The sequence below is a fragment of the Falco peregrinus genome, chromosome Z (assembly GCF_023634155.1).
Source record: "Falco peregrinus isolate bFalPer1 chromosome Z, bFalPer1.pri, whole genome shotgun sequence".
In the NCBI taxonomy this organism is placed as follows: Eukaryota; Metazoa; Chordata; class Aves; order Falconiformes; family Falconidae; genus Falco; species Falco peregrinus.
Window position 1 is genome coordinate 48470817 of NC_073739.1, and position 23506 is coordinate 48494322.

The 23506-nt window shown below is 41.7% G+C and overlaps 1 long non-coding RNA gene across 3 annotated transcripts; it reads right to left on the bottom strand.

Moving 5' to 3' along the window:
• Positions 1-7198: 7198 nt before the first annotated feature.
• On the bottom strand, positions 7199-22289 carry LOC114013501 (uncharacterized). Of its 3 annotated transcripts, none has more exons than XR_003556516.2 (3): positions 22201-22289; positions 16004-16125; positions 7199-7301 (listed from the first exon to the last, which is right to left on the bottom strand). It is a non-coding gene; the product is annotated as an uncharacterized LOC114013501 (long non-coding RNA). The 3 variants fall into 3 exon arrangements; XR_003556518.2 differs by having other exon boundaries at positions 16004-16122; positions 22201-22288; XR_008744831.1 differs by lacking the exon at positions 7199-7301 and adding an exon at positions 15043-15614 and having other exon boundaries at positions 16004-16122; positions 22201-22288.
• Between the last annotated feature and the right edge of the window lie 1217 nt (positions 22290-23506).

Consider the following 23506-nt stretch of genomic DNA (forward strand, 5'->3'; position numbering starts at 1 on the left):
TTTCTGCTGTGTTTCATGATCTAGTCCAAGCAGTGTCTTACCTCCTTTTCGTTTAAAATACAGAAAATGTCAGACTTTATTAAGATACTCAAATTTCATCTTTGAATGAACTTCTGGGTAACTAAATGCCTTGAGTTGCTCTGCCAAGTGTCTATTTAAATGTCTTTGGATGTCTCAGTAAAATCCAAATACATTTGGCCTGAGAATCACACAACAAGATGGTTATTTCATTCCCTTTCCCCCCCATATTTTACCACAGAATCTTACTGGCGTTAAAAAGATTATCCTGAGTCCTGCAAAAAGCTGTTCTCAGGAAGGTTCATGGTAGATACTACCATTACATCCTTCTTTATACCACTCTTTTCTCCATCCCAGCTACCAGTCTTGAGTAAAATGTGGCCCACACCAGCTCCATGCCTAGTATGATCTGGAGTTTGGAGTGCAGGGAAGGTGGGGTTGTAATTTTTGCCTGCAATGACAATCAGAGCTTTCTGAAAATGAGGATTAGGAAAGATGATCAAAGTTTTGAAACCTTGCCAGAGTTCAGGAGCTGAAGAATCACTCTAGGAATTCAGCTTGGGCTCATCTTAGAGAAAACTCAAGGCCTTTTAAGTATCATCAAAGCCTTCTTCAGTCACTCCCTTACTCCTCATTCACCAAATGAGCAATTAAAAGCCCATTACCAATTGCTGCAGGGCATTGAGCAAGAACTGAAGGGGAACTTGAAATTCAAATGAAAACAAACTGTCATTGGATTGTGGAAAAAGCAGCAAGAGCACCAGAAGGCCAAGAGTTATGGAGAGAAAAAGAGGATCCCCAGCTCCACCATGGAGCCTACTAAAGAAGGGTACTAGGGTTTTTGTGCTTCTAACTGACTCCTCTGCAATTGCTGCAGCAACATTTTCAAGTTTGTGCAGACTGGACCCTCCACCAGAAAACAGAAGCGCTTTACTAGTGGTTGCGTCTGCTTCTGCTGCACCCAGGCAGAGGCCTTTTCTCTGGTCCTACTTACCCAGGTTTGTAGAAGACAGTTATGTTGCTTGAGTGTTTGTTTCCACTATGCACCTTAAAGGTCTGCAATTTTTTTTAGAACTTTTCAGATGAGATCACTGAATTTGGAAGAGGCACATTTGATATCTGAGGAGGAAGAAGCTGAAATAGGGTTGACTGGTATCTCCATACAGTTGACACATATGCATGGTATGTGCCTAACATCTGCTGTGCGCAGAAGCTGGTGGAGCCATTGTAGTCCCGAATATTCAAACAGGGTGACACACTAAAGAAAAAGCACATGTGCTTGAATTTCAAGGGGGTTTACCAGACCAGAAAATTTGCCATATGCCTTTTCTAAGGACAATACTAAATCGCATTGAGGCATAGTAAAGTATTGTGGTATGTATTAGAACAATATATATCTCACTGACTGCAGGAAATTCCTTAAGGGTTTTCTGCATGTACAGCAACACTATTTGACTGTCATCCTCCATGTAGAAATATCCTGTTATCAATAGGAAAGAGCCTAGACTGATACAGTGTATCTGAAAAAGAAAAAAGGCTGACGGTTGCACAGTAAATCATCATTTTTCTAGTATAACTGAATTCTCAGTGGAGATTGTCTGGGCAAAACTGTGCTAATCAAAGAATTGTTCTGTAAATGCTGGGATTAATGAACCCTGATTTTCAACAGATTTATATCCTACCACCCTACACCACCCTCACCACAGTAAGTCTAGTTCTTCTGAAGGTTTCCTTTGACCTTACAGGTCCTGCTTCTCCCACTACGTCCGGTTCCTTCGGCCGCATCCTCTGTGTTCAATGCTACGTAAGTGCAATGGCAGGCTGGGCCAGTGCAACAACACTGCAGTCTTTCCCCCTTCAGCAGAGCCATTTAATAGATTCTTTCTCATTTTACCAGCTGCTGATCTTCATGGTATTTGTACATACTTCCTACTCTTGAGCCCAGTACCCCTCTATCACATTTGCAAATGGACTTATAAGAAGGAGAAAACAACTGTACGTAACCACGTTTTCTAAGGAAATCTGGTTGAAAAACCATACTTCACAGCAACAAAACATTGATTTGTAGATCAAACTTTTAGGAGATTTCTTGGTACTAAACCCTACTTTCTCATCAAATATTTTTGGTGCATTCCGTTTTTCCTAAACACTTACCATTGTGTTGCCTGTTTTAGTTTGGAAACAGGGTGCTGTAAAAATGCTGCATTCCTGAAACAAAGGAATACATGTTGCTCTTTTTGGTTTTCACTATTTTCTTTTGTGATTACACACACACATGCAAAGAGTAGAGAAACTAAATACTGACAGGTAGCTAATGAGAAGAAATTATTGTTTGGCACTACCTATACAGTGAAAATCTCGTACTTATAACTAAAAGCACAGCATAAAACTTTTCAATATGATACTAGAAAAAACAATCCTATCTTTACTTGTGTAGCAGCTTTTCCTATTCCTGTAATTCCAACCCTCAGGTGCAGTGATTTAGTAATTGTCTTACATAAGCGATCAAAGAATTTCACTTAGTACACTATTTTGCTTTTGTTCAGTGGTGGGAAGAAGTGACTAGAAGTTATGGAAAATTAATTACACTTCCAGAACTAACAACACTTCAGTTTTGATATTGCTGCAAAATAACTGGTTTTGAGCTCAATTCTCCCTACCTTTCATTTTTCTCAGCTTCAGGAGTGTAAATTAAATGCAGATACCTACTAATTGATGTCATACTGAAGTTATGAAGGCAGAAGAGTGACAAAATCATGCAGGTAAACTTCCCACTGGTGTATATCTGTTTTTTAAAAAAACATCCATAAGACAGAGTTGTGCACAGTCAAGCAGGTTAATACTTCACAGTATACAGCACCTGTATTTCCTCTGCAGGAAGTTTATACCAAAACACTTCTTTTGTGTCTGTATTTTGTGCAAGGGCAGAAAAAGGTAGTGAATTTTGCTGTTATTGGCACGGATTAAAATATCCAGGAAGGTTTTCATCACTTTTCTCTTTCTCAGACCTTGTCTTGAGCATGTCAGCTTTCTTTCTTCATCTCCTCTCATATCACTTCCTATTCACATGTGATCCTCCCCTCCATTGTCTAGTTCTCAGTCAAGCATAACATGGCCAGCTGGTTTTATCCATGCTGCAAACAATGGCACCAGCCTCTGCTAAATGATACTCTGCCAATGCCAGCCATGGTTCCCTGTCCCCTTAGTTGGTTTCAAGTTGTGGCCCACTTTTCTTCCCATATTTACATACCATGTTTACTGGGGATTAAAATCTGTGAATGAGTGGTGATGGGGGTGGTGGGAGGAGGAGGTCGTTCTGGGTCCAAAGGGAATCAACATAGTCTCTTTGAAAATGTCCATGTCTGCTTCCCAGACTGACCATCTGGGACACTGCATGGCACTAAATCAACTACAAAGACAAAAAGGGAAACAGGGAAAAGTAATTAAATTAGAAAAAGGAAAACTTTTCCGGGAGCTGCTGTCCGGTGAACCTCACCAAAGACAGAAAGTGGCATGTATAGGTTTCAGGATAGTGTAAAAGGAGGACACTAACAGAACTCCACTCCCATCAGTAAACAAATAGCCCTTAATGGTGAATACACCTCTCCTTTCCTTTCTAATTACTGATTTATTTTATAGCACTTCCCAACAGTTGTGATGTCAAGAAGAAATATGCCTGCAAGCACAGGGAGTAGTGGAAATACACTGGGTTCAATATCTCTTCCTGAACTTCTGGCAAACCCTAACACTTGGGATGTGTTGGGTATTCATTTAAGAATATCAGGATTTTCTGGTCTATTGTTTGTCATAGCTGTGAGTGTAATGGCAGACTCACAGGATGGGTCGGCTGAGACACTCAGGTTTCAATCCATGTGGAATTCTGGGTTCTGCATTTGGAATCCAGCTGGATTATTTACTTGCTTCTTCAAGTGACAATAAAATCTTTCCATTTCCAGCACTAATCCAAGAGGATATTCAACAGCAACTTCTTTATGTGTGCAGGAGTTAACTGGTTTAGTCCCGTGAGGTTCGAAGCAATGTTGCTGAGGAGCTGTCTAATCCACTGATGATGCAATGCATTTTCAGTCATTAGGGAAGTTTCAGAGAGTACGGTGGAAAAAAAGCCAGTGTTTCACCAGTATGTAAAATGTGTCTAAGAGTCTTGCATAAAATTATGAAAAACCTCAGACAGGACTGTATTAGCAATTAATTTACATCTTGTGCAATTACTGAGGGCAATAAAGTGATTTTATGGAAAGTCTCATCTGGCAAACTGGAAAGTTTGCATAAGAGTGCATTGTTGGTTGCAAAAATAAGCTTGCTTTAATGCATACACAAGATCATGTCATCCTACATGAGATTCATGAAAATAAAAGAACTATGCTGAAAAAATGCAGTCTATTATATAGATATTTAAGAAATCTACTGATATATTTTGAAAATTATTTGCAAATGTTTTGTCATTTGTAAGTCTTGTGGAAGAAAATGCAAAAAGCATCACTTTTAAATTTTGAAGATCACACCAACATAAAGTTTGCTATGATGAAGCAATTTCTCTGTAACTGTTGTTTCTTATTTCTCTCTTTTGCATAAATTTATCAAGCTTCAGATGTAGATTTGTTAGGTTTTGGTCTCCACAGCTCTAATGGGTAGGCTGTTCCCAGAGGCTTGTTACTCTGATTATTAGGACTATTCTAATACCTAGATGACACGTGGGAAATGACTAGCTCATATCATCTTTTTTCCCTGAGCTGGAGTTATTCACTAGAAATAACTCTTCTGCTCTCCCTCAGATTATGTATAGGCTATCTACATCCCTCCCAGCCTTGCTCTGACATTCTTGTCTAGCTCTGTTAGAGCCCTCTGAACCTTTTCCAGTGCGAGTTCCCCTCAGCAGACCCAGATTGTGTACAAAATTCTAAACATGGTTTCATTGATACTTACCACTGTAAACTATGTTTCATGAACAACATACGCTGCAACACAAAAAAGGTAACAAAGAGCAAGGTATTTTGTTGTAGAAGTAAGGGGTGAATGCCAGAGGACTGAGGGGCTGTTGGTGTGCGATGAAGCAATGCAGCGTGGAGGCTCAGAGTGCAGACCGAGCCTCTGAACGCAGGAGCAGGAGGAGAGGTTCGTTTGGTGGGAGCAGGGGTTGCCAGTAGCTGGTATAAGCTCTTTTATGGAGTACTTCAGGAGCAGACTTAGCTTGACAGGTGCGGGCTCAGGGGCTGCAAATTGTCAGTATCGTTTGTCTTCGCTTAGGACTACAGTGGTCAGCTTAGATACAAGTAAGTTTGTAAAGCATGCCCTACAACAGAGACTTTGCATTCCCCTTCTCTGCCCGCCCCCCCCCCCCCCCCCCCTTTTCCCTCCCATTCTCTTCCACTGAACTTTGTATCAACAGACCTAATGTTTGACTCAGGGCAGGGAAGCATATTGGTGGTAGTAGTAACAACAGTGCTGCTTAGATCTGGGTTTCATCCACTTACTATTGAATGAAAATCCCTCCCTGGCATCCATGTTCAACATTAAAATCTGACCCTCTCTTCATCTTTCTTCCAGCTTTCACAGTACCTTTCTGTATTTTTCACCCTGCCTGTTCCGTTGCACGTTAACTTTTCTTCCCTCTCTCTATCCCATTTTAGTGCAATTAATCCCAAGCATACAAACTCAAAATTTTTGAACCTAAGTCCATCTTTCAAATCCTGATTTGTAATAAGCTTTTCAAAATTAGACAAAGCAAACTCATCTATCCTCAAGTACAATTACCAGCCGGAATAATCAGACCAATTTTCTTAAACTGTTGGCATCAAGCAATGTGCCTGCAGGGTTTGAAAGAAAAGTGTTCTCCACACAGATTATTAGGTAAACAGCAAAGCAACTCATAGGCTTTTTGTGTCAGGCTGAGTACAATCATGTTGCAGAACATGGAGTGGAGAAGAAATGGCCTGGGGGAAAAGAGGGCCATCTCTGAGTATAGGAACTGGTCTGTTTAGAAAGCTCAGTCGGAGACAGCTTGCTTCCTCCCCAGCTCCGTCAATGTGTATCCCACCAGCACTTCCCAGGTGTGGAGGGCAGGCCAGATCACATCAGGTAAGCCAGCTGGCTGGCAAGCACCCCACAGACAAATGCTTTACTTGTGCACCTGGATATCAGGAAAGTGCTGGCCTGTAGCAAAATAAAATTATTATGAGATTGTGCATTAAGGGATAGTCTATATAATTTTGAGACTCTTGTTCCACTCTCAGCATCCTTTCTGGTGACATTACTGTTAGGTCAATATGCTGACCAGTGCTCCTTGCTAGATTTTGTCAGAAAGATAATCTTGGTAAAAGCACAAAGAACCTTAGAATTTTGGCTTCTGTAGATTAACATTTCTAGTGTCTGATTATCTGGGAAAATTCAGAGTTGAATGTCTCATTGAGTGAAAAACTTCCCCTACAGACAAATTATAGACATATATCCTTGCTATTTTACAAGTTTTGTTTCAGGTTGTGCTAATTTGTATTTCTCAAATGACTTTTCATCAATTTAGCATGTTGTCCCTACTGACTCCTTCCAATTGAGAAGAGACAACTTCATCCTCACTCCTTGAAAATTCTGAAAACAATTTGAATTGTTACATCCTTTTTTTTTCTTTTTTTTTTTTTAATCTAAGTTATCATCTGTTTGCTGATGCCAACCTTCCTCAGAAATTTAATTTTCAACAAGAATTTTTGTTGGCAAAGAGGAAATTATGCAATGTATTCAAAACCAAATACAACTTTGGACAAAGTTTTTTTTCTTTTGGTAAGGAAGGAAATTATTAAGGAAATTAGAAAGCACTTAATAATATTGTACAAGGATAGGTGTCCTTACAAGTATGCAACTTCCCTGCACAGAATATGAATATAAATGCCTTGCTGAATCAGGCTAGCAAAGCTCAATGTTCATTTATTTCTGAGTATTTCATAGCCAGCCCTTACCTTTTCATGTTGCCTTTTGAATATCTGCATGACTGCTGTACTCGTCCTGTTAGGAAACTGTAGGTGAGGGAACCTGAGACGAGAGAGTCCTGGAACAGAAAAGGTCCAGTTAACAAATGTCATTGGAATTTTAAGAAAACACAAATAAACTCACCAAAGGGCATCTCTGTTTGTCCAGGTTAACAGGAAAACCTGCTGCTACTCACCAGGCTTGGAAGCACTTCTGATGTGTAAACAGGTTCATGAGTTGTGTTTTTCACAAGGTGGCCAGACATCCCAGTTAATGCCAGATGGTCTAGACTCATCGAAACAGAGCTGTAACAAAATTTTATAGGGATTGTAAGTATGATGTATACTTCTAGATCTGCCTCAGGTAATGTTCATCCCTCAGGACAGGACAGTAATATAGATGCTGTCCATAGCAAGAAACTGTTTGATGCATAGCTGTCCCTGTCTCACAGGATTAGTCTTCCCCAAGCATCAGGACACTCATCCCAGCCTCCAAAGCTCTTCTGTCTCTCCTCCTCCTTTCACCTACACTTACCTTCCTGTTCCCATGGCAGGAATGCCCCAGGCTTTCTGTTTTTGAATTTCAATCTTTCCTGTACTGCTAAGAAGCCTGAAGTGGCAGAATTTCTTAGGTGGCCTAATTTTCTACTACCCAAAGGTAGTCTTTCCATTAGTTTTAAAGACGAGGTGGTATCTTTGGGGTTTTAATCAATGCTATAAATGTCCTCTTGACCCTCTAGTTCAGGGGTCCTCAAACCACAGCCCACGGGCCGGATACGGCCCCCAGGGTCCTCAATCTGCCCCCCAGTATTTACAGACTCCCCCTGCCCCCCCCCTGCCGGGGGTTGGGGGGGGAAACCAAGCAGCCGCAGATGGCTGCCTGCCACTTTATCCGCGCGCCGGCCCCCTGGTTAAAAAGTTTGAGGACCCCTGGTTTAGTTGGTCTGTACTAGTCAAGCTGAACACAGCTTACACTGTTCCTCCCTCAGCAAGGCTAATGAATTTAAGTAGGAAAACTGTGTTTCACAAATACAGCTCGCCAATCACAGACATCTGAGTCAGGGCTGGAAAGTTTTTTTTTTAATTTACAAATTTATTTGAAAACTTCCAGTGTGAGAAATACCGAAGTGTCTCCATCCCAATTTTGAACAACAGTGACTGGCAAGGTGCCACATCTCTCACATTGCTGTCTGTGAAGTGCTGTAGTTCTATGGGTGGGTGGGTGTGAGTGTCTGGACTTCTACTTGTTCTCGCCACCATCCTTCGGTTTTCCTGAGTTTTCATTATGATTGCTCGCCCTTATAATCTAGCCATGGCTGGTTTAATTTGGTTTTATTACAAAGAAAGGAGGGATTCCAGCATGTCCTGTTATGGTTTTACAGTGAGGGTGTTAGACACCTCATAGAAAGGATTCTGCTTGTACTCACCCACCAAACCATCTGCAACAACACAGTTTTGGGAAGAAATTGGTCACTGCCTAACTTAATGTTATTTAGACTGTGCTCATTAAAATAGTTTCCATGTTTAGCAATTGCAGTGCTAGTTGTCAGCATTTGACAGATCTGTATTTTGGCAATTATAGTATGAAAATAAAAACCCCACAACAAATTGTGATGGGGTATTGTGATGACATGTGTTTTAGAAAGAAATTGCAAGCTAAGGAGATTGGCAATAGTGCCATCCATCTTCTTATTTCTATGTTCAAAACCACTCGGAAAAGTTGCTGTGTTTTGATGCCTCCAAAATTCCCCACACACAAGCTGTTTGGTGTCAGTCTCATTCCCAGTGGAAAAATATGTTTGTCACAAAAAAAACACTACAAGTCTCACTAACTGGCACCTTTGTTGCTAGTTTCAGGAAACTGGAGACCCTGAATGGACTTTGATGTTCTCCCCAGACTAGCAATGAAGTGAACTAAAACTGTGGAAGCATTTAGGTTTCTATTTGATGCATAGGTAAAGTGAAACTCTGGGCCTATAAATTCAGTAGCTTTTACAAACACACTGAAAGTATGTACAGTGGAAATGGGAAGGAAATGTGATTTTTATGTCATGCTATTCTAAAGGCACAATCTACATCCTTTATTCAGAAACAAGTCTTAGTACCTTCAACAGCACTAATGAGGAAAGAAAGAATACCAAGGAGCTCCGAGTTTGTAAATTTTATTTAAATGCATCTACCTCAGCAGCTTTCCTTGCACATGATTTGTAATATATTCCCATACTATATCATTTGGCTTGATTGTCTGAGGCAACTTGTATGTATCAGGCAATTACTAAGGCAATGTTTGGGATAGCTCAGTGGATATGCCTCTGGGCTGGGACTCAAGAAACCTCAGGCTGACTGTGGCATGATCAGCTTCCTCTGAGATGCTGGACAAGGCAATTATGGTAGGATTAATGCTGCATATTTTATGTGTTTCAAAGGGAAATGTCTGGTCTGAGTGAGCTCTCTTGGCTTGGTTTTCAATGCAAAGAGGGTGAGAAGAAGCTTCAGAGGGGAATTACTTCTACAGAACAAATGCTTCCTATCATTAGGATGAATTGACACCTGAAAATACTGGCATTGCTTTCACTGAAGTATGACAACCCTAATTTTTTAACAGCTAATGTAAGGTGAATCCTACTTTTAGTTCAGCCTGAGTCAGCTCCCAGGCAACAATAACAGCACGTTGGTCACACATGTGTGCCAAGAGGCATGTCAAATACATAAAGATGAGCCATATAGCTATGACAATCTGAGAATGATCATCTGAGTGCAAAATGGCTGGACAAAGTGATGTATAATATGTACAAAATAAAAAACTGCCCAATAACTATTCATGGGACACAATTGCTCCTACCGCTGTTGAGGTCGCAGCTCACGTGGTAGTCCACGCAAGTGCTTCCTCAGAACTGGACCCTACAGCACAGACTGCATGTCACTGCTCTTTAGAGACGTTAGCCTCCATGCTGCCTAGTATCCCTTCACGCACTAAATTCACAAAGGAAAACTCTCCAATAAATAAAATCCTCTAAAAAGAAAGCAATTAAGTAAGTGATTTTATGGGCCAAGATCCCTGTGTCACCGCATCATCCCACAGCTGTGGGAGTTTTGGGGGCTCCAGGGATTGAGGCGATGGGCAATCCAGCAGCTGTCTGACATCCACATTGTGTATGACTGAATGCAGCAGAAGCGATACGAGATAATCTTGCTGTTTCTTTTCCCTCAGCCTCTAGAACGCAGCGCACGTATCTCTGGCTTGCAAGGGAAACCTTAGTGATTGCCACGGCAGTGAGTCTTTAAGTAGAGGAGGCACCGTCCTCTGCTGGTGAAAAGGAGGCAACATTTGCTTGGCTTTTTACACAACAGGACGCAACGAAGAGCCTGGAAACAGTGGGAACCTTGTCTCCTGCATTTCTGATTCTGCATATACATAATCACGTGCTGAGGTCACTGAAAAGAGTAGCTTTGCGTAGCTAATTTTTGAAAGAAAACGCAACCCACAATGGGTTGTGGGACAAAAGCAAAGTCCAAATTCAAGGTACAGGAGAACAGTTTCCACTTCAGTGGAAGGTTTTACACTTCAGTGCTGGTCTGGGGAAAGTATCAACGTCCATGTGGGGTTTGTTCAATCTCCAGAAACAAGCAACAAAGGCACCATTTAGTAAGAATTGTAGTGAGGTTTTTTTGTGACAAACATTTTTCCACTGGGAATGGGACTGAGATTAGTGATACAGTTATCTCTGTGCAGTATGCCATTGCTAGTTTGTTTTGCATGTGTGCTTGCATTGTTTACAGTCAGAGTACATGGATTTTTGAGATCTCTAACACCTACTGTCTTGATAGAGAAGGGCTTATATTGAGCTTTGTTTTGTTGCTGTGCCACACCAAACCAAACCATTGTTGAAATCAGCTGGGCAAGTGGGGATCTGGAATTGAGCCCTGCTAGTGCATCCTGGAGCACAGCTGGGTAAGGTATTGCTTTTTGCTGTTTTCTGTTCAAAATCATGAATCGTTTTCTCAGGTCCCCACATTTTGTTTATATTTGCTCAACTGTTACGTCACCCTGGCTGGAGTTGCTCATCTGTTAAAAACTCCAGAAGAGACAAGTATTTGCTTGGATGTATTTTGGCAGAAAATCACCTGTGTTAGACTTTATGCGGTTTTCAGCTGTCACATGTAAGTGAATGGTTGTACGGTGCACATATAGTCATCATACTGAAGTGTTCAGAAATGTAGCCTCATGGGTTTTTCCTAGCAGAGAATGCAAAATACTTTGTAAAAAACATAAAGCTATGGCATTGCTTAATATCATTTCTAATAACCATGCTTGCAGTATTCAGAGCCAGCATTGTTACATGAAAACAATCTCAGCCACCAGCTTCAGGAGATGATTTATCAAAGACAGGAGCATTCAGATCGTGTGATGCAGCATGAGGTGCCTGAGCAAGCATTGCTCAAGTCAGTTCAGGACTGTGTAGAACTGTGGGATTTTTATGGTGTCCCTTATGTTTGTAGCCATGAATCCTGATGTTAGTATTGTTCAGGCTGAAAAAAATCCACCAGTGACGGATTCACTAGTTGTGGAATAATGCCCATGCTCTTTAGAGCTCTTGGGACACAGTCACAGGTGGATACAGACAGACTTTGACGTTGTTGACTGCTTTTCACCTTGCTTCCAGGCTTGCATAGGAAATTATACTTAGTTGTTTCTGTCCCCAAATTTGAAATGCTGATTTGAAATTAATGTTATCCTGAGTTATAGTGAAAGAGAAACAAACAAACAAAAAAGCAATGTGGGACACTTTAATCTGTGTATGCTACAGGAGATCAATGAACTGAATTCTGTCTGGTTACACACCTTACTGTCATGTTTCCCAGAGCATGGGTGAACTGTTCACTCCTGATGATTTCTCTAGTGCTCAGAAGACATTTCCTGAAAAGATGTCCCAAATAACAAGCCTCAAATCTTGCCATAATTGTGCTGTGTTCTGGAAAACTGTGTTTTTCAGTTTGTTATGCAGCAAAATTGGAAAGATGCGTGTTGAAGTAAAAAGACCTTTTTGCATTTAATTATTCAATGTGCAGATTATTTGAAGTAGGTTCAGAAATAATTTTGAGTTCAGGAGTTGTGACAAAACATTTTTTTTACAAGTAGGCGGATGGATCACCAGAAGTTGTTAATGGGATTAATTCAGATTCATTCTAGAATTTTGGTTAATTTTCGAATTTAGATATATTTTAGATTAGCAAGTAGATTCTGTGTGAGGGATTCTACAAGCTAAAATGACTCACCAACATGGCAGATTCTCCTAACCTAAGCTCCTACTCTCTTTACAGAAGCACAGTCCATTAGATGTGAAATTTTATAAACAGGTGATAGGACCCCAGTAGAACTTAACATTCATGAAGCTTGGACAATAGAAATTATCCAGTCATGCTATGGTAGCCAACCCTCTCTAAAATTTCTTCAGGCCACCTTGGCACTGTACAAGGAAGGATCCGAGAGTGGAGAGAACAAATTTCATTCCAGAGAGCTCAGATCCATCTTATCCAGCCTTGGATACCTGCTTTCTGGTATGTCACCCCATACTGACTTCATAGACTTGAGAGAAACAGATGCCAGTAAGGCACCATTTATAACCTATCAGAATAGTTAATGCAAAATAATAAATAATAAAATACTATGTTGCCTGCAAGAGTGTTTCTTTCAGTCTGTCTTTCTGTCTGTCTTTTCAAACCAGGAAGCCTGAACTGTTTCAAGTGGAGATGTATGCCATGCATGTTTGGTTGAGTTCATCCCACCTAGGGAAGCTAGGTTACTATTACCTACCAATTGGAAGGAACAGAAGAAAAGTGTGAGTGTCCTGAAGACAGAGAACTAAGAATCCTCCAAGTGCATAATCCCTTTAATTTAAATGCATACAAATATTTCAGCTCTTCAAAGAGCAATATGAATGGATCATTCTTGTTTTCTGACAGCTCACCCCCACAGAAATACTGCTGTGCCTTGCTGTCTGTATTTTTTTGAAGAAAAATGTTTCCTTCTTTCTTTTTACAAAACAAAAAAAAATTGGAAGCAAAATTGTTCTGACCTTGCTTTGCAATTTACTGTCCCTCTTGCTTGTTTCTGCCAAATGCATACTCTACTGAACAAAATGTTTCTCTGGTGGTATTCTGATTCCCTAAGTCAAAGAAAAGCAGCTGGGAGAAAGGGCATCCAGCTGTATGTCTCCCTTTCTCCAAAATGTGTGTGGGGGTTTACATCTTAAATATTTATCTCAAATTCACAACTGTAAATAATATTCAAAAGCTCAGGGGAAACTGAACCAAGATATCCTGTGCCACTCTGTCTGTATTTTACCTATGACACATGTATTTGTGTATAGGACATTATCATCCTAAAACAGTTTATTTACAAGATAAAACAAATGTGAAAATCCTATGTCTCTTTCTTACCCTACTCTTCCCTCTGACCCTGATTCTCTACTCCTTGTTTTATCTCGATTCTCTACTCCTTTTTTTATCTCTTGGTTTAACCCTCGGCTAACATCCCAAACACATAATGGTCTGCCAATAGAAAGTGACCCTCTGGGTAGTTTACTTTGGCCAGATGTATGCGTAGCATGTACCGCAGCCATCATTCCCCAGGGCAAGAAAAAGAGGCCTTCTTTTTTCTGCATTGCTACTTTTCTCTCCATTTAAAATGACAAAGTTTGATAAGATAGCAAATGCTTTCATTTGTGACATAGCTTCTGTCCATCAATGCTCCAAAAGTAGGCTCAAAGATGTACTGGGAGCCAGTGGTATCCAAATAGTCTCACCCTGTGCACAGCCACAGAACCATGGGAAAAATAAACACTGACCACCTCCAAATAGTCCTCATTTTCCCCAACAAAAAGTCTGTGAGAACTGTCTTAACTTACAGTAGATGAGTGCCATGTGCACAGGCCCTTCCCTTCTGCTCAGAAACTCCTCAGCTCTGTCTCCCAGCAAGGTCCTGGAAACTATGGATTTTTTAAAGTGTGCACCAAATGTTCCATCTGTCATTCTGTGGTTTTCCCTGTCTCATTCATCATTCCCTCACTCTTGCTGCATCTCTGCAGCCCATGCCTTATCTTGTCAGAGAGCAATGCCAAACATTTCAAAATATTGTGGCTGATCAGGAAGCAACAAGCATTGGTCCTTGTATGTGTTGAGGAATAAATAAAAGAAGCAAAGAAAAAATGACAAGTCAATAGGTTTAGCAAGTATAAAACGGCTTGGATGCTCCCTTGTAGGAACATGTTCCTGTTATTGCTGCTACTGATGGAAATTTTACACTTACCAGCTCCCTAAAAAGCCACAGAAAATACAGATCAATGCCATGCATTTTCTTGTAAGCTGGATCTTAGAAAAGATACTGAGCAGTTCCTAGGATTTGTTGGATGCTTCTTTGACTGTAATTGATTATAAAGGGGCTTTTGCACAAGATTGCAGGACTGGCTTATGAGCTGGCAGTGACATAAATACTTTTTAAAGAGATCACAGGTAACACAGGAAAATCAAAATTATCAAAATATGGGACAAAGTCTAGTGGGATTAAACTGTTTGGGAACCCAAAAACCTGAGTGCGATTTCTTGTTCTGTGTTTTGCTTGATTCAGTTTTGCAACATCTCCTAATTCTCTCTCTCAGACTCACAGTTTCACTGTGAAAAATGGCAACAAAACTATTGCAGTGGCTAATACTTCAGGATATGTGGGTGAAAATGGATTGGGCATGCTCCAAAGCACAGTAAAGTAAAAAAGGAGCTTTCAGTTTCCTTGCATGCAAAAGATTTCTGTTTTCATTGCACTATTTCAGCATATATATAATTACATACATATATTTGAATTGATTTTAAATACCCAGTGTTATTCCATATGTAGGAAAAAAGAGAGGGATATTTTATTCCTTGTATAACCAGCTGAGTTAGATAAGATGTTTCATGGCCACCCTTACTATACAACTGTAGAAGAGTCCCAGAGAGTTTACTGACAAGAATAGTTTTTATAAAACATAGGGAATAACATAAGCTGGATTCATAGCTTATAAAATAGTACTTTTATTCCTAAGCAGAGTGAAAATATGTGTATTTCTTTGGGCCTGTGCCAACTTTGACTTGGAAGCAGGAAGCAAGAAACATCTGGAAAGGAAGGATGGTGGGGGTGTTCATCACTGTGTCAGTGACAAGCTGCCTCTTCTGAAGGTGTTGCATCAAAATAGGTGGTGACAAAAGAGGAACGGGGGCAGAAGAGAAGGCGGAAAGAAAGCTTTAGCTGTTGCCTTGGTGGATCAGTTTTCTCTAAGCATCAATTTCAAGTGCCCTTTTGATGTGTCCCTGCAGTAAAATAAAACCTGGGTGGGCAAAATTCTTCCCCCATTAAGGAGACTGTATAGCCTCTTAAGGTTTTTATGTTCCCCTTTACAGAGTGGCATTTTATCTTTCCTCCTGCATGGGCAGAACACATCCAGTCTCTAAATCTTCCTCACCCACCTTTGAAAATTTATAGGGGCTTTCAGGCAGGCTTGCCTGAATGCCATTGACCTCTTTGGCCTATGTTATTGACCAGAACACAGAATCTTCTGCCCACATAATATATGCCTCTTCATGTCCCTGAAAGAGAAGGAAATGACTCTTAGAATGACCAGGACCACCATAAAACCTGGAGCTAGTTTCCTTTTGCATTGCTGGGCTTTGCAAGAAGATAACATAAGGGATCAACATACATATAAAGGAGGGCTTTGAACTCACTGATTAGACAGTCACTACTTTGCTGATGATCTACTTAAATAATAACACTACTGGCAGTGTAGGCTGCTTGCTACAGTGCTCTTGAAGAAATAAGCTGTATCATAAAACCATTGTAGGCAGTAGTAATGTGCAGATCACCAAAAAAGTCCTTTGGAAGGTAAGATCTGCTGTGGAGGTTTTCTAAAACGTTTGAAATAGATGGAGCCCTACACATGCCACTACCTTTTCAGAACCACAAGTTAAAATGTTACCTGATGGCTTCCGTCTTCCCTTTCCCAGGGATTCATGTACATCCTCCAGAGCTGTCATCACCTGGCATCTTGAAGGAGCAACTCTCAGTCCGTTTCAGCTTTCATTCAGGAAATCAGTACTGCTGAGAACAAAAGACAACATAGACAGGCGTAGTGAAGTACATGTTGGGTGTTCCAGACAATTGGCAAAAGGATGGAGATAAATTAGCCAGGAATAGACTATTCATAAATTAGGGGAAAAAATGTCATTTAAGAATTTGTTTGCTAGCATAATAGAAAGCTGGTTAGATCATGAGTGCCTTGATGCCAAAGCAAAATTTGAAAGAGAACAATGATTAAAAAGTGTATAAAAGCAGAACAACAAAAAAAAAAATTGTACCACTGAAATCATGCAAAGGTTTGAACTGTCATATCAAATCATGAAGGATGAAGGCGAGAAGTTTCGAGTGGAGCTGCTGAATTATTATTATCATGGCAATAGTTTTCAAGCAATGTGAAATATACATATTTTAATACCTTATTAACCTGTATTATGTATTTGTGGGCAGAGATACGTGTACATGTATTTCTGTACCTGTGTGTATGTATATAAATGTCTGTGTCCGTTTTCATTTAAGTCCAAAACCTGCCTTAAATCTCTGGGTTTAGAACATCTTAAAACCGATGGGAGAGAGTAAGATCCTGTCTTTCAGTATCTTCAGGGATGTCTGTGCTTAAGTATAGTTAAAGCTTAATTCTCTCTCTTTATGTATAAAATATAGTCACACACAGAATGAAAACTGATATGTGAGAAGGTGGTGAAATCCCCATTTTTAAAATGCTACTTTAAAAATATGTTTTTTTCAACTACTGCCAAAATCCAGCTGATAGCAAAATGGGCAATTTTTAAGAAAATTTAGTGATTTTTCATTTTAAAGAAACTTTAGTGATTTTTCATTTTAAAAAAGTTCAAAATTAAAAGCATTATTACCAATTATACCAGCAATAAAGAAAATCTGGTGTTTTGGTCCTAGTTGTGTAAACAGTGAGATATTCAGGAGCTGACAGCAGCAAGCACAATGGGTGCAGTGTGTTACTACCTCCCTCTTCTGTAACTTTCATATAAGAAACAAACTCTTAGTTTTGGGTTCATAGGTGTGACTGCATCAGGGAACTGCGTGGCTGCCTGCAGCTTTTTCCTCTTCCTTGGAGAAGCCATTGCACGTTAGAGATTGTAACAGCCCCCTCCTCCAGCCACCCTGACGGCTCCTGCTGCTGGATCACACATCTTCTGTGAAAGCCCATTTTGTGCATGTTTGCGTTATCCTTAACACTTTCCCTGCAGACATCTGAAAAGACTTATCTGAAGGTGCTCTGACAGACGGGTCTGGTGGCCTTGTGACGCTTGGATGGCTCACAACAGGAAGATACTCAGAAGTGCTGGTAAGGTAACAGGAGCTTTTTACCCTTCTTCCGGTGGAGATAAGGGGAGAGAGCCACACACTGACTAGCAGGCGATTTAAGTCAAGCACAGCCTTAAGTGAATAACAAGTATGGCCTTTAACTCGATTACAGCTGCTCTAATCAGCAAAACCGTTAACCTTTGCACTTCAGTCTAGCCTGGTCTGCATACCTCTGGGCAGCGCAGACCTGCTTTACGAGGCTTTCTGAAGCCAGCACGCTGTAATCAGTGTGCCTACATCTCCCAGGCTTCACAGAGGAGATGGCACAGCTGTGCTAAGGGCAGCTCCGGGTCCCAGCACCCAGCTATTCTGGTGACAGGTGTGTCTGAGGCAGATACCTCTGCCTTGCTCAGCTCTCACGCAGCAAACACAGCGTGGGGGCATCTGAGCTGGCATTAACAGCTCAGATTCTTATCCTGCTTTCTCCTTTCATCCAGAATAGCCTGCTCGGGTGGCGACTGTCTTGCAGAGCCAGTAACAGCAATGTGGGACTCCTGTATCACTTCTTGTGTCTCTTCGGTGCTGCAGTGCCTCCTGGTAGGGTGCACTGAGTAACATGAATAACACTCAATACGTGCCTTTTGTCTTGAATATGACTCTTGCTATCAACATCAAGGCTGATAAATGTCTTGCACTGGGAGTGGAACTCTGTAAAAGTCTACCTAATTCCAGACCAGTTGGTGGTACTGAGCACCAGGGTTCACCTGCCCCCCAGTAGTCGCTACAGATGTGTACTGTGTGTTAGCTTCAGTCTCAGAGAAGCAACAGCATTAACAAATCTGTCACAGTGAGTCCTTGGTTTACAGTGGAGTTCATTTCTCCTCCCCCAGCTAGCAATTCTGAAAGATCAGCCTGCCATTCACAGACCCCTGGAGATTTTGTTTGTGTCTCAGACAAGCAAAACATTTCAGGAGCTCCTCAAAGACAAAGATAAGGACATTTATTATACAAAAAGTCCTAGAGGAAGACAGCACAGAGAAGGAGGAGAGTTTTGAAGTGCTCGTAATGAACTTTCTTTAATGTCTTATTCTGGTTTATGTTTTGGCAGGTGCTGAGTGAAAAGCTCCAAACTAAATTACCTTTTAAACCAGCCAGGGTGTACATTTGTTTGGCTGTAGACTCTCAGACGACATAAATGCTCTTCCTCCTCCTTCCTCCTGCCCCCTCAAACGTGTCGAGTCTTCTCTAAACACCAGATAAGGGATGGAGCAGGAAAGGCACATAGCACAATTGCACTGATACCTGGACTCATTTTGACATTCCTTTTATCCAGAGCTTGAGAAATAAGCCTCTAAACACCGTTCATTATGAATCAAAAAAACTGAAATAAATGCCTTGCCTGTACTGAGAGTACCTTGACAGAGTGGTCCCGTTTCAGTATAACATGTTACATTCCTTGAAAATCACTGTTTAACAGAGTTACTGATTTAAGCATGTAAGTGATATTACCTTAAATACATTTAACTTATCAATTGGATTGAATAAATTTGCATAGGTAATGGCTGGGAGCCAGACCTCTCACACCTTGCAGGCTTGAATTGCCTATGTGCTTTTTATTGTTCTGTAAGCATCACATCATTTTTACTTTACTAATTCTCCTGCCTTTACATGTGACTAAGAAAAATGTATTTTGGAGTTAGGAAGTCTGATCCTGGATGTAAGAGATTAATGTATAATTTCAGAAGAGATCAGTTTCAACTCCTTAATACTTCCCTGCAGCTGCAGAGCTTGCAAAATGAATCTTTTCATTCCCAGCCCAGCAGCTGATCACAAATGTTACAAATCATCTCCAGGAGTTATCATCTCCTGGTTCCCCCCCTAAGTGAGCGCCTTCTGTTCTCTGCCTGTGCTCCCTTGGCTGCACTACAGATCACAGCTCTTTGGCAGCATGGTCTCTTTCAAAAAAAAATATTTCATTCAGGGAAATGTAGTGAAAAGACTGAGCCAAAGATACCCAGGAATACCACTTTTCCATTCATACCTCTGTTCTTTTTGATACTGTATTTGTTTGGCAGAGAAAAACATCTTTCTTCCCACTCCTCTACCCCTATTTTTTTAGTTTTAAATTACAATTACTCTTTTGGAAGATGGTAATACCAAGAATTTATTATCCTCATTGTGAAATTTCTGGTAGTTGAAATTATGACCCTGGATATTAGATGTGAGCTAGTTTTGACCTTGCACATGATATTAAGATCATTTTGTTGTCTAGCTCATCTCTCCAATCTACTTCTATGAAATAGGTGGGGGTTTTTTCTGGAAGGTGCCATGTTTCTTGTCTGATGTTTTTATCTGTTGCCTAGTTTTTATCAGTTTTTCCAGTGATGTTAAGTGCCTGGTTTGTTCCACATTGCCTTAAATCCCATAGTTAGGAGTCATACCTATTCCTTCAAGCCTTTAATGTCTTATTTCAAATACATCCCCTTATTAACTCTCTGAGCTCAAATAATTCCTTTCTGAGTGGCAGCTCTTGGTGGAATGTTTTGCATAATCCTGCAGGGAGCAGTTCAATAGGATTTAAGGAAGGAAGCTAGTATTTTCTAGTATCAAATGTTTCTCAAGCAGGAGGAGAAGAGGGGGAGTCTTGATATTTGGATGTTTTTATAACAGCCTTCCTTAAAGTCCCCAAATTTGCACATGTGACTGTAAAAATGAGGTCCGTCCCTTACGACTGGCAATAGGGCATGGATGGCACATGCCTTCTAAAAGGCCTAATTATGTAGTACAGCACTTATGTGTTGGCAATATTATGCAGGTTCCTGAAACTAAAATTAAGATGTACAAGGTGCCTCTCTTGAGTTACAGTCCAAGAGAATTACTTTTTTCCCTTGATGGCAGAGGCCTGCTTTGTCAGAACAGAGTATTGCTGTTTTAGCTGACCTTTCCTTTATTAAATAAAAGGAAGCAAATGAATAAATGTAAGTGAAACTACCCCAGTAATTTCAATCATCAAAGTGTGATATTGCTAGGTTCCTTGGTACTTGCTAAGAAAACAAAAAGACATCTTTGGAAACCAGCACTTACAGGGAAATGGTTTCAATTTGTGCACAGAAAAACTTATCTCAGAACCCTGGTGTTCCATTTAAAGCCAAAAATATGACATGACAAGAAAGAAGATTTGGAGTCAGCTGTAGCTCCTGTGTGTTCAACTGTGTGTAACAATCTTCTGTCAAATGTGGTGGACCTGTGTGTATGAAGTAGCTCTATAGGTGTGCTAACCTGCTACAACCTGAAGTGGTGCCACAGTGCAGGCTTGAGACATAAAGACAGAATCCCAGAAAATGGTTTTTGTCTGTGTTTTATCTTCATATTTCAGCATAGAAATCATTGTAATAAGCCCACCTGCATTCTGTGTTTCTCTTATACTTGCTTGTGAACTGGAGGCTTTAAACCACTTCTGCACCTCCCGCATTTTAACTCTCCTTAGGCTGTGGTTTAGTATCTGGAGCATTGTATTTTGCCCCACACATGATGCTTTTTTTTTGGTTTTAGCCCAGCACATCCCTCCATAAAGGAATAGATTCCATGTTTTTTTCCATGCATTTCATTCATTCAGCCACAATCCTAATGAAATTTCTGAGCCCCAGCTCAAGGAAGGGTACAGGAGAGCTAGAAAAAGTAAAACAAAGCGTAGCAAGAGTGATCCTTAGGTATGATGGTTTCCGTATGTGGAAAACTCTTTGTTTAGGTGATTCACGAGGGGAAGGAAAAGTATAAAAGAAATCTATAACATCCTCTGTGGCTGGAGAAGGAGCTTGTTAAATGTCTCTTATAACGCAGCAGAGGGAGCATTAAACAGGAACGAAAGACTTCAAAGCAAACAGGATACAATCAGACTAGTACTCCTTGTCTCAGATGGCAATGGACATTAAAAGTTTACTCCTGACAGGGAAGAGAAGCTGAAGTAGAGGGCTACAAAATGCCAACACACCCCACCAAGTTCAGAGATCAGTAAGCCCCAAATCTGTGGAGTGCGAGTGAGCAATCCGGAAAAGTAGCAGCACATGCTTGCTTTGTTATAGTCTTCCTGAGGCATCTGCTAGTGATTACACTTGGGAAGAATTGCTAAACCAGACAGACCTTTGATCTGATATGATATGACCATTCTTATTTCCTTATGGTCTCCATATGTTACTAGAACATCTGTCCAGTTGGATGCCTGTTAGCTTCTTCTTAAGAAGCCAGGAGAAATTTGGCTAATATATAATTTTTATTACTGTGGCTACCGGCTTTACACAGAGACCAGTGCAATGCCTTTGGTGCAGCCTACTGCAAGGCCATACACCTCTTGCTTTCAGAGCAGAGGCGTTTAAGTGAAGGGGCAGCAGTTTTGTGCAGACTTAATATGGTGGGAGCTGTGCGCATGATGCCCCAAGCTCACGACTGATTTTCCCCGTTTACTAAAGCAAATGAGCAACAACCTAGCTGTTGTGAGTGCCTTGACCACCAGAGAAGGATTGCAACCACTGAGAAAATACAGTGCTGTGTTTGCATTCAGTACACATGGCTTCCAGGTGGGGATGTTGTAGCTTCCCGTTTCTACAGCTTAGCCCAAGAAGCTAGAGAATGAACACGTGGTGGTAGAACTCAGTGCTGAGTCACTGAAAATTTCAGAAATCTGTCTCCAGCCCAACTCACAACGTGCAGTTCCAAAGGCCGGTTTTATTTTCTAGGAATAAGTACATTAAAAAAACGTAACAACCAAAACTTGCATCACCAGCTGCTGCACACGGGGAAGGCAAAGGGGAAACTCACTGTTAACAGGAACCCCGTTCTCTTGAGTGCAGCGTGTCGGCCCCGTTAACACCAACGCCAGCCGCGCGTACCGCCGGCGGGGTCGGCGGGACCCCGCGGGTGGGTGGGCGGGACCCCGCGGGTGGGTGGGCGGGGCCCCGGGGGTAGGCGGGAGGGGCCCCGGGCTACGGGGGAGGGTCACCCCACGCCGCCGAGTCGGCGCTCTCCCCGGGCCGGCCACCGGATGGCGGTAACGCGCCGCGGATCCGGCCGCGGCCGCCCTGGCGCGGGGAGCGGGCGCCTGTCGGGGGGAACCCGTGCGGCCGCGGAGAGCACGGGCGGGTCGGTGCGGCGGGCCGGCTGGCGGTGGCACCCTTCATCTGCTTATCCCCTGCCGACGAAAGGACCTTCGTGCCTACAACTGCCGTCCGCTCCGTACCCAGCGAAACACCCGTGGCGGGTACTTTCTGGACGCACTCAGACTTGGTGCCGCCTTCTTCGACAAAGTGTTGCTAGAAAACTGTGGGTGCAGAAGGGATTTCCAGCTTGGCACGGCCTTCATCCCCATGCTCTGCCTCAAAGCAGCCATGCAGTGGGTACACGTGGCAGGAAACGGCCCTTTGGTGGTGCCAAGGGCTACACGTGCTGCCACCCTGCCATCAAAGGAGACGGACGTGCCCAGGCAGGCTGTTCATGTGCAGAAATGCTGCAGCGTTTGAAGTGCTGCTATACTGGCTGCCGTCTCTTATAGTTGAAGTATATTGTGGGTGTCATGGTTTAACCCCAGCTGGCAATGAAGTACCACGCAGCTGCTCGCCCACTGCCCCCACCCCACCTGAGGGATGAGGAGGGGATTCAGGGAAAAAGGTAAAATTTGTGGGCTGAGATCAGAACAAAAAAAATTATAATGACATTAAAATAAAATATAATAATAATGATAATAATAACAATTGTAATGAGAAGGAGAAAGAGGAAGAGAAGAATAAAATCTAAAAGGGGAAAAAAAGAAAGTGATGTGCAATACAGCTGCTTGCCACCCGCTGACCAATGCCCAGCCAGTCCCCCAGAAGCAATCAGCAGCCTTGGGCAAACACACACACACCACCCCGAGTTTATATACTGAACATGACATTCTATTGTACAGAATATCCCTTTGGCTAGTTGGGGTCAGCTGTCCTGGCTGTGTCCCCTCCCAGTCTCTTGTACACCTGCTCACGGGCAGAGCATGGGAGACTGAAAAGTTCTTGATGTAGAGTAAGCACTACTGAGCAATAACTGAAAACATCAGGGTGTTAGCAACATTATTCTCATACTAAATCCAAACCAC